Source organism: Pinus tabuliformis, chromosome 6, assembly GCF_031772625.1.
Source record: "Pinus tabuliformis cultivar Carrire ecotype Pingquan chromosome 6, CPIR1, whole genome shotgun sequence".
Lineage (NCBI taxonomy): Eukaryota > Viridiplantae > Streptophyta > Pinopsida > Pinales > Pinaceae > Pinus > Pinus tabuliformis.
This window is the reverse complement of record NC_142292.1, coordinates 2,049,730,245-2,049,741,104: the sequence shown is the minus strand read 5'-3', so window position 1 is coordinate 2,049,741,104 and position 10,860 is coordinate 2,049,730,245.

Below are 10,860 nucleotides of genomic sequence, written 5' to 3'. Positions count from 1 at the left end.
TGAGTGTAATAAAAGTAGAATCGAAGGATGGTAGTATTGTTTTTCCATTTGGGATTTCTAAATGACCAATAGCAAGTCATTCCCAAGGATGTCATACAATCTCAAAAAAATCAACAGTACAACCTTTTCGTCCTGAACGTTTTTCCTTTTGACAAATATGTAAGGTAGTTCTGATCTCTTCCTTGGTTACCTCATCAATAAGGGCTATGTTTTCCTCTCACTCTTCAAATCTAGGAATGAGCATCAAAATTCTAATAAATTTAGTAATCAAGGTTTGTTCAAGCTCTTGGAAGAGGTTTAGGAAGTAGGACACTCCAAGCTATGCCAACCACTGATGTTTGAGACTTCTTTTCCTTCTGATGGGGACCATCAATAGGTATATTTTGAGGTTCATTGTATTATCCTCCAACCCATAAAACTCTCCTTTTCTCACATTAATTCACATTCTTAGCCATAATATGCTTAGTAGGAAGACTAAAGGGTATTTGTCATATTATATGGCATAATGTGGTTAATATGCAGGAAAACAAAGCATTTTTGGTGATAATTACCATGCAGAGGCTTGATGGAGACACCTAGAGAGAATATAGGGGGCTTTTCCACCTTATTGACTTCCTAACTCGGCTTGAGATCACATAATCCTCACCAAAAACGTGAATTCACTAGAATCCAAGGAACTCTAAGTGCATGACAAGGTTAAAGGGAACCATATCCACAAATATCGATATTTTGGAGGGTAGCATTCCTCATTTCAAGGGATCTTCCCATCAATTACTTTTATATAAATAAACAAGTTGAAAGGCTCATTAGGATTCAAATTTTGGTGGAAGCTAGGAGTAGCTACTAAGAGCCTAGTGTTTGAAATTTTTATTCTTATCCTTCATATGATGTATGTGACTATCATTTTTTATTAATGATAAGTTTACCATTGGTCTGCATCTGAGATAGTTTTGGAGGGATGAAAACCTAGGGTTTGTTCCCAACCCATAAGTCCCTATATTTATTGTAATTGTAGGCTTTCCTATCACCTCTCTTGTCGGAAGAGTGATTGGGAAGATCTATGATAACAAATCAAAAATATTTGTTTATGATTTCTTGGAAATTGTTAAGTATTATATTGCAATATTTATACATGTTTAATCTCTGCAACTTAGCAGTTAGAAACATTGGTTTGGAAATTGAAATTGTGTTGTAGGCTAGAGTAAACTTCAATAAAATTCAATTCATATTTTCCATGTTAATTTACTTTGCTGCAATAATGATCATTTGATGCATGTATTTGACTAGTTGTAGGAACTGTGTTGATTTGTAGGGGTTGGAACACCTTTTCACATCCACCTGGACCTTTCCATCTTCCTCCTAGGCACCTCATATTTCTTCCAAACTATGTCTCCTAATCCACTCTTTTAAGGTAAATAAAGGACACTGTGGGCATCAACTTTGGTGGAAGAAAGACCTTCGAGGGGTACTAGGCTTGGCTAAGGGTCTTCCACACCCTTCATCCACCTCCTTCTACCTTCATCCACCTTACTCTGAATTCAAGACACCAATTATGTCCTCAAAAATCTCTTGGACCCTCCTCTTGTAGCAAAACAAGGCCTCCTGTAGAAATACAGGACCTCCTATAGCACTTCTTGTAGAAAACCCGTAACATTGTTTTCTTCAACCAATTTTGCTCCATACTTTGACTCTGGAATAGTTAAGTTGAATAATGGCCCCCAAATTGTAATTTTATGATTAGGGAAGACTCTAAGACCACTCCAACCTCATCCCTTCCTCACTACAACCATTAGACAACAAAATAGAGTTAAAATTAGTATTTTTCTTCATAGGTATGTTAAAGACTGGATTCCTCATTTTCAAGCAATTGTGAGTAGACAAATGATGAATGCAAGTAGGTTATTTATTTGATTAAGTGTGAAAGTAAAGTAGCATGACTTACTTCTGCAAATAGAGTATCCTTTTCCTTTCATGCAATTTCAATTAGCATTTACATTTAATGAATGGAATTTTCACATTTGTAGTTAGAATCATATTCATTTAGGATTTCATAACAAGTTTTCACTATAATTAGTTGGAGGAGTGGTCCTTGAACACCTTGATATGGTTTCATGAATGAGGGTGACGTGAGTAGAACCTAACTTGTTCTTCATATAGCACTGTCACCTCTAATTTTGTATGAACACCGGGTTGATAACTTAAATTGAGAATCCCTTGGGAGTTACAACATCCTTGGTGCAATACCAGGACTCATCACTTTTTGGCATCATTTTTGGGGAGGTGTCTAAGTAGGTGTTGTTTCTACTTAAGAGTTGTTTGATATTTTTGTTTTGCATCAGACTTGTTGTTTTGATAAAAAAGTGAAGAATTAAAAAAGAATCTTGTTCTTTCATGCCTCATAGGATTACGGATAACCAAGGGAAATTATTACAAAAACCCCCCACCCCTCAAGTATTCAACCTTCATTCTTCTTCGGTGATTGTGAATTTCCCTCTATGACTATAGGGGAATTAGAAAACCATTTAGGTGAGCAACCTGAAATTTTTGAAGAAATTATAGGAGAAGAAGAACCTATTGCACCTACCCAAACCATGGTTGAAAAGAGGAACAATGATATTTTCCCTGTCAGAGAAACCAATGGAGAGGTCAACATGAAGAATATAATCCTTATTTCCATTCCACACTTCCATGGCCTAACATATGAGGATCCTTCCACCTTCATGTTTGAGTTTTCTATTTTCTGTAGGACCTACAACTATGCCTCTGATGAAAATAAGTTGAAGTTGTTTCCATCTACCCTCAAAGATGCAACCTTGCACTGGTTTATGATTTTACCTAGACACAACATCACTACATCGGCCCAAATGCAATAAGCCTTCAATGTAAAATATAGGGACTATTGTAGGTCCAAATAAACAAAGGAAGAAATATTTAGGATGACCCTTGGACTTGATGAATACTTAGAGGACTCTGAGGAAAGATTCCAACTCAATTATAGGAGGGCAAAATGTACCCTTGATCCCAAGTCACTCAAGCTAGTTCTTCTCCAAGGGGTCAGGGAGGATGTAATGGAAACCCTCAACATGCTGTCTAGAGGAGATATCTACCAGTTTCCTTATTATGACATCAAAATCGTATTCAGGAATCACTCTAGGGTTGTTAGGAAAAAGGGTAGGCCTAGCCAAGTCTTGGTCAGTTCCTCTCCCTCTAAAACAATCCTCAATCATGATATAAGAAGTATGTTGGAAGATTTTAGGAGTGAAATGTTGCATACATTTTCCCTACAGATGGATACTATGAAAATTAAAAGGAAGAAAGAGGAAGCATAAAGGGAATTATCTATCTTATGCTCTAGATGTACTAAGATACATCTTAGAAATGAGTACCCATTGAAAGTCATAGAAGTATACATAGTATGTGAATAGAATCATGCAATGGAGAAATGTCCCTCTATGTTAGGACTAAAGGCTGTATACCAAGGAGGGGTATAAGGTGGTTTAGAGCAGCTTTGTTTCATTAACCAAAGAAGGCCTCAAGGTCCTTTGCAATATCAACAAGGCATGCAAGGTGCACATTATTCTCATTATAATCCAAATCAGAATGCACCTTTCCAGCCTTGGTACCCTTCCATTCAACCATCATGGTCCACACCTCCTCCTTGGCATTATGCTCTTTAATACCCTCAATATCCTCCTGTTGGCTTTGTGGGCCCTAACTGATCTGGATTTAAACAGGAACACAATAAAACACAGATATAACCATAAAGACAGATATGTAGTGGAAATAATACTTCATTTCATTACTGTAAAATACTGAAATATGCTTACAAACAAAAATGGAAATAAACCAGCTAGGGCGATGGTAGCTTATCTCTGAGAAGAGATGTGGTGGTTACATGCCTCTGAATTGTGTTACAATGAGGCTTGAAGGCCTATTTATTGTTGAGAAATAATGGAAAACCCTTAACATTCCAACATCTAACCCTAGAAGATGAAACACCAAATTGTGGGCCCTATTTGGGTAAATTGGTACATCAATTTCTCGGGGTCGTAACTTTGGCACACGATCTCCGTTTGACACGTACAATAGCTCGTTAGAAAGATCTATCCGAGCACTACAACTTTGGGAGGCAACATCAGTCCATGGCCCCATGTTGCCCCAGATTTCCCAAAAAACGTCGTTTAGGGCCTCAAAACAGCTCCAGAAGTTCAGGACCCAAAAAAATGCTAAAAATAGTAAACTGTGCTACAATTTAGGAAACTGAAAAGACTGAAAGAGATAGTTGTGGGGGTCCAAATGGTATAGGTGGGTGGCCACCAACACCCACCTGGATCATTCCTCCCCCCTTAGGAAGCAATGGTCCCTATTGCATTGAGTTCCTCCATCTGCTGAACTTGTCCTGCAATCTCTGATGTGTCCAGTAATGGTGGGAAGCATGGTCGACAATGGTCCATATTGAACACTTGGTGTAGGCGAGGGAATGGAGGAATGCTGTGCTCCAAAGCATTGTTCCCCACAGCCTTGGTACTGCTGTAAGGACCATGTCGGAGTGGTCTGAGCTTCTGATGGGTTCTGGTAAGGCGTTCTCTCTACAGATGTAACCAAACTTTGTCACCCACCTAAAACTTGTGTGGTACCCCTGTGGGTGAGGAGAAGTTGTTCCTGTGTTCTGTCATGACCGTATCCCTTTGCTGTTGTTGCTGCATGGAGGAACCCTTCACGAGGGCCATGGATGTGGTAATGATCTTCCCCTTACTTTGGGAGTAAACCAGATAGACGAATTTCCTGGTCTGTGATATGAGATTGCTGCCTTTCTTGGTAGTGATCAAAGAGGTGGCGATAGGTGGGGCTACCTCCGGTATCCTGTATAATGAATTATCCAAATAAATAATGACAACATGAGGCCTTGACTCATACACAGCATGTCGCCTCCACAAGTATGGCTGGCCTAACAGTACATCGCAAACATCCAGAGGTGTAACATCACACAATACCTCGTCTGTGAAGGGCTTGATGCTGTAGGGAAGGCGACACTGTTGGTGAACTTTGAGATCTCGTCCTTCATGATGCCACCCGATACTATACGGTTGTGGGTGTGGTGTAGTCAGTAGGCCCAACTGCTTCATGACCTCCACTGAAATGAGGTTCTTTTGGCTCCCACTGTCAACAATGAATTGCAGCGGTGAACCCTTCACCCACATTTGTGAGTGGAAAAGGCGCTCCCCCTCCTCTGGGTCTTCTGGCTCATTCTTCTAGATCTTGGCGGTGGCAACAGTGGTGCTAGGCTCTGCATCAATGATCTGCTTCCCTTTTCCATTCCCCTTGTCTGTTTCTGGCTCAGGGTCAGAACATGCATCTGATTCGGAAGCCTTCAACTCGGTCACCAGCGACTACTTGGTCCGACACTCACTTGTGTTATGAGTGGGACTCTTGTGGAACTCACACCACTTCCTTGTGTCCTTCTTTGGCTTCGTGGTGTTGTTCTTTTCTTGTGACTTTGATGGGTTGTCTTGGGTCACCCCGCCTTGGCTTTGTCCTTTGGGCTTCGGATTTGCAGATCCAAAGTCTCACTTCTTCTGTTTGAACTTTTGCTCGATTTTGACAGCATATTGGTACGCCGTGTCGAGCGAGGAGATGTTCAGGAACTCCATCTCTTCCTAGATGTATCTGTGCAGGCAGCCACATTATTTGAGTACCAGATGTAGCTCAGAATCTTTGATACCCAACTGTGTGCAAAGGGTATGAAAAATGTTTGTGAACTCTGGCACATATTGGTCTCGTCCCTGCCGCAGTGTGGTCCATTTGATGTATTTGTCCTCATAGCTTTTGACAAGGTAGTATTGCTCCCTGATGGCATCCTGAAAGTCTTTCCAAGTGGGTGCGACTGAAAATAGTGAGGCTGTACTTTCATCCTTCTTCTTGCAGTAGGTTTCCCACCAGTCCTTGATGTGGGGGGCTGCTTTGAGAAGAGCGAAAACAATATTTTCCCGACTTGAAAATTCATGAACAGAAAAATAACCCTCTAGCAGATTTAACCATTTATCTATGGCATCTGCGTCTATATGACCCTTGAATATGGGGATTTCAAAATTAACTTGTACCTTAAAGGGCGTGGCGTTTCCAGAGTAGCTGCTGGAAGCCGATGTGTCACTTCTGGGTAGTCGCTGAAGGATCTAGGTAAAGCTGTCCATCATCACGTTCCGTTGTCGCTCGAGGGCTTCTTCGAGCAAGATTTTGGTAGGTTCTCTTGCCCCCTCATCTTTATTCTCATTCGCCATGGGAGGCCATCGGGATTTGCGAGGCTGGTCTTGCAAAGGTTCGACCAGTTCAAGCCCTAACTCCTTATATCCCGACCTCGTTGGGGACATGCAAAGAAAAACAGAGAAAAAGCAGGCCACTCTGATACCACTGATCCGGATTTAAACAGGAACGCAATAAAACACAGAGATAACCATAAAGACAGATATGCAGCGGAAATAATACTTCATTTCATTACTGTAAAATAATGAAATATGCTTACAAACAGAAATGGAAATAAACTAGCTAGGGCGATGGTAGCTTATATCTGAGAAGAGATGTGGCGGCTGCATGCCTATGAACTGTGTTACAATGAGGCTCGAAGGCCTATTTATTGTTGAAAAACAATGGAAAACCCTTAACATTCCGACATCTAACCCTAGAAGATGAAACAGCAAATTGTGGGCACCGTTTGGGTAAATTGGTACATCAATTTCCCGGGGTCGTAACTTTGGCATACGATCTCCGTTTGACGCGTACAATAGCTCATTAGAAAGATCTATCCGAGCACTACAACTTTTGGAGGCAACATCGGTCCATGGACCCATGTTGCCCTAGATTTCCCAAAAAATGTCGTTTAGGGCCTCAAAACGGCTCCGGAAGTTCAGGACCCAAAAAACGGCTTAAAATAGTAAACTGTGCTACAATTTAGGAAACTGAAAAGACTAAAAGAGATAGTTGTGGGGGTCTAAATGGGATATGTGGGTGGCCACCAACATCCACCTGGATCACTGACCCAGGTTCAATGTTAGTTAGCCAAAAGAATCCCTACACTACTAGTCCTTTCGGCATCAGTCCATAAAGCGCGGACTGAAGTCTTACCCAAAGCAGTATGGGGGGATGCTGGAACCAAGTTTCCACACCCTGAGATGGTCATGATGTTGGTTTATACCCCCTACTCCAGCCTTCATGCAGGTTGATAAGCCTTAGGGCTTATTGATCTACCCCTCAATACCTTCGCGAAGGTGTATGGTTGATCTTCGCACATCCCTAACCAGTGGTTCAGGTAATTTCGCGCTCCTATGATGATGTATTGTATAGGTTCTCTAGTTATATCAAGTGTTTACTTATTCTACCAATAAGTTACAGTTATCATCGCGTAAACTGATATTCTTACTTGCATCTAATTGACAAATATAATCACATACATTTGCACATCAAATAAACATTGTAATATAAACCCAGATCGTAATGTAATATAATCAGATACATTAACAGAGACTAAATACACCATAATTGCAGAATAGTTCTCTTTATTGATATCTCTAGTTTAATATAGACTCTATCCACCCTGCGCACGTAGCTATAGGGGTCTGCGCACTCAGCTATAGACTTCTATACTAGGCCTCTGCACACTCATCTGTAGAGCCTCTACCTACGCTAAGACTTGAGAACACTTAGAACTTCTTCACACTACTCCGCTACTCCTTATCTCTCTTGTTTCTTACTTTTCACTTCTAACTACTTAGAGATTACTTAGCTCCTTTTTATACAATCCCATGGTCCGCAGACCATGGGTAGATCTTTATAGCCGACTTGACACTTTACAAAATAAGGGCAGAAAACCCTTCATGATTCTTGACACCTTTGCACTCTATGGCCACAAAATGCGGATACTTTACAACTTTATTACAAAATTGTCCCAAAACATGGGCTTTTAGCCCCAAAAGTACTCTTGGGGGAACCTGTTCCCAACATGCGCCCAACACAAAAATGGTGACTTGCCCTCGAGTCACTCTGTGGGTGTGGAGATCTTGGTGTGAAGACCTCCTAACTCAACCTATATGACTGCTACCTCGGTGGTGCTTTGCACGACTGCCTAGTTCACTTCTTCGACCAATTGCTATGTTGCTGGGCCTGAACTATCAGCCTGAAGCTTTTGCTGAGTTTCCTGCAGACTAGCAAGCTTTCCTTCAATGGAGCCCATGATCAGATATGCCATGTCCAACCAAGGCTTCAAGTGGGCCTTCAGTACTGCCTCTTTGTGTTGAGCTACATCTACCTGTTCCTTCAGTGTTTTGGCATCCTGCAGCTTTACAAGTCTCTATGTGAGGGTGACAATGCACGCTATTCCTTTCACCTCGTCGTAGCGTTGTTACAGTTCTCGCACCTCTGTATCCAGCCTTTGTGCATTAGGATCTTCTTGCAGATTGGTCAGGACTTCGAACGATTGTTCAAACAGCCTTGTGCAGTTTGCTACTGCATTGTCTACTTCCGCTATCGCCTCTGTGACAGCGGTTGCATGTTTCTCATTTACTTCTGTTAGAGTTGAAGGCTGGGCCTTCAACTACAACTCTACAATCGGGAGGTTCAGCTTTAGCTGAACCTTGGCTAACTCTGTGCGAGTGTCACACACTCGCGTAGCAAGTTTGTGAATGCGCAACTCTACCGGTTCTTCCTCAGGAATGGCCAACTCCGGGACCATTCGGCATGCTTCCTCTATGACCTGAACTATGCGCTTATTTTGGTTGGTTACATCATCCATGGTGGCGATGGTAGAGTCTCGCTGTAGGGCCATCTGCACATTATTGATTTGTTGCTCACTAATCACTTGCAAAGTGCGTTGTTCGCTGGACCTCAACTCTGCGATCACCCCATCCCGCAGTAGGTGGAGCACCTCACTAAGAAGCACTACCAAGTTCTGTCCTACTCGCTTGAGGGCACTGACAATGGGCCTATCAGCCTCAATATCTACGGTCAGTGCTACCTCTGGTAGCACTATTGTTCGGGAGTCCTTTGCATGCAGCATCCCAACAACTTCTGAAGTATCGATGGCAAGGCCGGTGGACACTGCGCCGGTCTGTGATGCATGGATCCGCAGCTCATGCAGACCCGTCTGGATGGCCCCTAATACTTGTTGTTGCTGCTTGAACTACTATAGGACCTTCATGGTGACATCCTGCACTGTATCTCCAATGTCGTTCAAATCTCCCTCTATTAGGGTGATTGGGTCCAGCGATGTCTTACTGGCCTTGGATTTCTTTCGTGGTCCAACTTTTCCCTGTCCTCTTGGATACCTGATACGGAACAACACCGTCTATGGGTCTGATCCATGTTGCTCTGTCTGCTCTTCAGTTTCTTCCTCTGTTTCGAGTGAGGGCAACAACAAACCTTTTTCAGATCCGTACTCTACTCCACCTGTTTGCTCTTCCGCCTGCTATGTGGAAACGTGCTCTGGATGGGCCTTGTCATCGATCTCCTTCCTCCTCCTCTTGGCCAGCTGTGCCATCTTGAGCTTGGCCTCCTCCTTTTTGCACTGTGCCACTCTGCTAGCCATGATCAAGAACTGTCTCAATCGGATCGTCAGTTGACAAGTAAGGCAAGTCATGCCACTTCTGCTTCGGATCCTTCTGTGCCCTGAATGATATGGGCTGGATGTTTGCCTTGAACTCCACGTACTCATGCAATCTAGAAAAAATAGTAGGTGACAATCGCAGCTTGCGATTGATAGCCATGCATATATTCATTTCCATCAAGATCCAAAATATCCTTCTATCCTTAATGCGCTGAGCATCCTTGGTCGCCCACAACGAAGCATACTTAACTACTTTTGGTAGGTACAACATGACCGATGGGAATTGACTATCTTTAGGAAACTCCAAGGCTACCAACACAATGGATAACAAAAGCCACGTATAGTGGAAGGTCTTGCTGAGCTCCTGTGCCTCGCGACAGTTCGCAAGGAACTCACGGTGGAGATAGCATGCCTAATTAAACTGAACTCCTTCTGTGCATTGGGATGTTAGAGTGACGCCGGGTACCAACACTTCATTTGCGTGACACTTCCGCATAACTTTTCCTGCCAAAATTTGCATGGCCACATTGACCGCAGGATTGCAGATACTCAAGATGGCATAGCCTCACAGCTTCTTCCCGAGCTTGAATTTCTCCTTCATGGCCTCCGCGAGGGTATGCTTGCCACCTTTTCCACCAAACATCATGACCGGATTTTCCCCTGTATAGGGAAGCCATGTGATCCTATGGATCAACCTGTCGGTGATAGGTATCAGCTCCTCCAACCTGTTGTGACCATGAACAACCCCCCCTTTTATTAGTAATAGAAATAACATTAATAAATGGGGACCCTTCCAAAAAATCAAATCTTAGAATTTAATGTTGTCTTTTGTTTTTAGAATAAAAAAAACTTACCTTTTTGTACTCCAAGTGCATGAAACATCACAAACTATGAGTTACCTTATACAAATCACTATATGACCACAAAACCTAAGAAAAACTTTATAAATGGAAAGTCTCGTACATTAAGAGAAGCTTTAAAAAACTAACTTTTAAATGATATTATCGCATCGCAAAAGATCACAGTGGGCATCTCTTATGAAAGAAATCCTCGAAAATGCAATCCATGAGAATGCGAGATCACAAAGTATTACAACCTTTTCATATCGCAAATTCCAAAATCGCCATGCTACTTTAAATGCCCAAATATTGCGAAATGCGATAAGCCTCTCACAAATCACATATCGTAGCCACCCAATGAAACGATGATTTCTAAATGATAGCAGGTTTTGCAATATTGTGATCTGTGATATTGCAAAGCAAATCACA